This window comes from Bos javanicus, chromosome 13 (genome assembly GCF_032452875.1).
Source record: "Bos javanicus breed banteng chromosome 13, ARS-OSU_banteng_1.0, whole genome shotgun sequence".
NCBI classification, from domain to species: domain Eukaryota; kingdom Metazoa; phylum Chordata; class Mammalia; order Artiodactyla; family Bovidae; genus Bos; species Bos javanicus.
Genome location: NC_083880.1, coordinates 320,995 through 326,012, shown reverse-complemented (window position 1 = coordinate 326,012; position 5,018 = coordinate 320,995). Strand labels below are relative to the sequence as shown.

The window sequence follows — 5,018 nt, the reverse complement described above, 5'->3', positions numbered from 1 at the left end:
GAAAGCCAACTTAACACATGGATATTTATTATGTATTAGTCTACAGCAAGGTGTGTTCCCAATGATCTTTCTTTCTTTCTTTTTTTTTTTTTTTTTGAAGAATGAATTAGTTGATTTTAAAGTCTCAGTTTTTTTCTAGATTTTAAAGAAATAACTAGGAGTATAGCCATGATCCAAGAACTTCTTCAGGTTTATTTCTCCTTCTATCTGTAGATAAGGAAGTCACCTGATCGTGGATGGCATGCAACTCCCCCTTCTCCCACCCATGCACATGGCAGGCATGACCAATAAACTGCTCTTTTCCTTTCCTCAGAACATGGATTGGGCTTCAGAATTCTTCTCACAATTCACTCCAGGAACCCACTACTATTAACATATGACCAGAGTTGGCAGTTGAGATAACAACTATTTCTTACCCCCACCCCAGGTGGATCCCTACCCTTCTCTTACATTGAAGCTGTATCTTAAAACATTTAACAGTTTATCTAAACTTCAATTCTTCCTGGTATCCCCCTACCACCTTCAACAAATTTCTAGCTTTGCATTCTTAATGAAAAAGCAAGCACAAGAACATAAGTCAATTTTTCACATGGATGCACCAATTTGTTGATAACTATGATGACTCTCAAATCTGGTCTGAGGCACATTTGTCTTTCTTCTAACTGTAGATTCTACATGCTCACTGTGGTACCTTTCACCTTTTCCTTGGAAATTATGCAAAACCAAAGCTTTGTAACTGAGTTTGTCCTCCTGGGGCTTTCACAGAATCCAACCATGCAGAAAATAATATTTGTTGTATTTTTGTTCTTTTACATTGAACTGTTGGGGGCAACTTGTTAATTGTGGTGACCATCAGTAGCAGCCCAGCACTCCGGGGCTCCCCCATGTACTTCTTCCTGGCTTTTCTGTCCTTCCTGGATGCATGCTTCACCTTCATCATTGTCCCAAAGATGATTGTGGACTCTCTCCTTTGGAGGAAAACTATTTCCTTCGAAGGCTGCATGACCCAGCTCTTTGCTGAACACTTCTTTGCTGGGGTGGAGGTGATTGTCCTCAGTGCCATGGCCTATGACCATTATGTGGCCATCTGCAAGCACTTGCACTATTCTTCTATCATGAACCACAGACTCTGTGCCTTTCTGATGGTAGCCTGGACAGGGGGCTTTGTTCATTCAATGATACATATTATCTTCACTTTCCAGCTGCCCTTTTGTGGCCCTAATGTCATCTATCACTTCATGTGTGACTTGTACCCATTGCTGGAGCTTGCCTGCACTGACACTCACATTTTTGGCCTTTTGATAGTCACCAACAGTGGGTTTATCTGCATCCTAATCTTCTCCTTGTTGCTTGTCTCCTATGGGGTCATCTTGCTGTCTCTGAGAACCCATAGCTCCAAAGGGCAGCAGAAAGCCCTCTCCACAGAAGGATCTCACATTGCTGTTGTGGTTTTGTTCTTTATCCCGTGCATATTTATGTATGTATGACCTCCATATTCTTTCTCCTTTGACAAAATGGTAGCCATATTTTATACCATCTTAACTCCCTTGTTCAATCCTTTGATTTACACTTTGAGGAACAAAGAAGTGAAAAGTGCCATGAGGAAAGTGTGGAATAGGATAATGATGGTTTCTAATGAAAAATAAAACATTTAAGGTTGAATAAAAAATTCAAAATTTCATATCAGACAAAAATTTTATATGGATGAGCATTATTTGACAGGGGTTGACTGTGTGGATCACAATAAACTGTGGAAAATTATGAAAGAGATGGGAATACCAGACCACCTGACCTGCCTCTTGAGAAACCTGTATGCAGGTCAGGAATCAACAGTTAGAACTGGACATGGAACAACAGACTGGTTCCAAATTGGAAAAGGAGTATGTCAAGGCTGTATACTGTCACCCTGCTTATTTAACTTATATGCAGAGTACATCATGAGAAACGCTGGGCTGGAGGAAGTACAAGCTGAAATCAAGGTTGCTCAGAGAAATATCAATAACCTCAGACATGCAGATGACACCACCTTTATGGCAGAAAGTGAAGAAGAACTAAAGAGACTCTTGATGAAAATGAAAGAGGAGAGTGAACTGAACTGAACTGAGAGAGAACTTACTGAACTGAACAGTAAGTAATGTAATATGATAAAGAAAGTTCGCTTAAAGCTCAACATTCAGAAAACTAAAATCATGGCATCTGGCCCCATCACTTCATGGCAAATAGATGGGGAAACAGTGGAAACAGCGCCTGACTTTATTTTTCCAGGCTCCAAAATCACTGCAGATGGCGATTGCAGCCATGAAATTAAAAGATGCTTACTCCTTGGAAGGAAAGTTATGACCAAGCTAGACAGCACATTAAAAAGCAGAGACATCACTTTTTCAGCAAAGGTCCATCTAGTTAAGGCTATGGTTTTTCCAGTGATGTATGGATATGAGAGTTGGACTAGCTGAGTCCAGAAGAATTGATGTTTTTGAACTGTGGTGTTGGAGAAGACTCTTGAGAGTCCCTTGGACTGCAAGGAGATCCAACCGGTCCATCCTAAAGGCAATTAGTCCTGGGTGTTCATTAGAGGGACTGATGTTGAAGCTTGAACTCCAGTACTTTGGCCACCTGATGCGAAGAGCTGACTCATTTGAAAAGACCTTGATGCTGGGAAAGATTGAGGGCAGGAGGAGAAGGGGACAACAGAGGATGAGATGATTGGATGGCATCACCGACTCGATGAACATGGGTTTGGGTGGACTCCGGGAGTTGGTGATGGACAGGGAGGCCTGGTGTGCTGCGGTTCATGGGGTTGCAAAGAGTCAGACACGACTGAGCAACTGAACTGAACTGAACAGTAAGTAATGTAATATGATAAAAAATAGCATAAATTGTAGGAAATAATTTCGTTTTCATTTCATTCTTAGATCACTTATGAACTCTGATTTGGCAATTCAATATCCTCAAATGAAAATTAAGAAGACTTGAATTTTATGCTTACTTACAATCTAAAAGTAAAAAAAAGAATGAAAAAAATTACTAAAAGAATCACTTCTTGCTATTCATTTGATATTTTGGGAAATATTTCTGGAGGGAAGACAAAATTGTCTTAGAGATTAGGTTTTACTAATCTCTTTAGTAAACTTTTTGCCCAACCTAATGTATCTGCTGTACAACTGAAATTAACAAAACATTGTAAATCAACTCTATTTAAAAAGTAAATTAATAAACAATAGAAAGAAAAACATTAACATATTAATGTTTCAGATTTGCCAAAGAACTGTAATTATTGCTCACATTAGCCCTTTGATATAGATGATAACTGTAATTCACACTTTGAAAGTGAAAGTGCTGTCGCTCAGTCATATCCAACCCTTTTGTGACCCCATGGACTGTTGCCTACCAGGCTCCTCTGTCCATGGGCTTTTCCAGGCAAGGGTACTGGGGTCGCTTGCCATTTCCTTCTCTAGGGGTCTTCCCGACCAAGGGATTGAACCCTGCTCTCCCACATTGCAGGCAGATGCTTTACCATCTGAGCCACTAGGGAAACCAGTTCACAAGTTGATATAATACAAACAAGAGTAGTTAACCACACATATTTCATCTACAGGCTTTCAACTGCCTTCAAAGACTTCCAGGCCTCTAGAAGAGATGGAGTTAAGCAAAGTTTATGCAGAAGCGAACAAAATTACCTCAAATCAAGTCATATGAGTTGAAGTTTAACCAGTTGTCCCCAAGGCTTGATTTTGCCCTTGGGCTTTGAGCAAGGTAGCTCATTGCATATCACTTGGGACTGGTTTGGAAGAAATAGTTTCCTTGGAGCTCCTGAGGCTTAAAGCCTACCTTAAGCATTTGCAAACTCTTGTGTGAATTTCTATAAATATCCAGTAAAAATAAAACACTTAGCCTCATGATTTTTCACACACACACACACACACACACACACACAGAGAGAGAGAGAGAGAGAGAGAGAGAGAGAGAGAGAGAGAGAGAGAGATACAGTGGGAAGGAAGCTGGCCACAGAGGCATTTATGTCTCAGAGTGTAGGAATAATTAAGTTTCCAAGAACTGAATTAAGACATTCACTCCATTTTCAGAGCATTCTCTCTGCTCCAATACAGACCTTGCTGTTCTGTCTGACCCAGTGTTTCCAGGAAGGAGCTGTGTAAATTATGGCTACATGAAGAGTTCCCTTTCTCCATAAACTCTTTACATCCCATCATCACTTGTGATAGAAGGCAATGATAAATCTCAATGAAGTATAGTTTGTGTATTTTATTTAAGCTTCACATAATTGACCTTCTAAGTAAATAAAAGTTGAAGATATGAAAAATACACTGTTGGAAGTCATCTGGTTGTAAGAAAAGAGGTAAGTTTCTCAATCTGTCTGAAATATTTTCTTCTGTGCTGTTCTTAGTCTTTCAGTTATGTCTGACTCTTTGTGACCCCATGGACCATAGCCTGCCGGGCTCCTCTGTCAATGAGATTCTCCAGGCGACAATACTGGAGGGTGTTGCACTCTTCCAAGGGATCTTCCCAACCCAGGGATTGAACCCAGGTCTCCTGTATTGCAGGCAGATTCTTTACAATCTGAGCCCTAAACACTGATCTCTTGGAATCTATATTCAGTGTGTCTTCCAATAAATGACAGAGCTCTTGGGGAGTGTTTCTACCAATGAAGAATTATGGTGGTTCAGGCTTCCTAGGCCTTCCCTGGACTCAGCACATGGCTGAACTACCTCTCAAAGGCACCTCTGCTCACAGAGGATGCAAACCATGGAATGAAGGTCAGCTTGGCAGAAATTTCTCTCTTGGTGAGCTCCTGGTTTAAAGTCTATGGTCAGTCCTGATGCTTCTGAGACAGAGTATGAAATTGGGCTCCACTTTCTACACACCTGGGTTTTCAGGATCCTTGACAATCCTTGCGATGACACACAACAACACTCTCTCTTTAATTGGGGTAAGTGATGGCATGGTTGTTCAGGAAGAAAGAAGCTGAACTGTGGGATGAAATCTCAGATAAAATGACTTTC

At 40.7% G+C, this 5,018-nt stretch overlaps 1 pseudogene; it reads left to right on the top strand.

Annotated features, from left to right (window-relative positions):
- Positions 1-621: 621 nt before the first annotated feature.
- On the top strand, positions 622-2,322 carry LOC133258823 (olfactory receptor 4C15-like; annotated as a pseudogene).
- Positions 2,323-5,018: the final 2,696 nt, after the last annotated feature.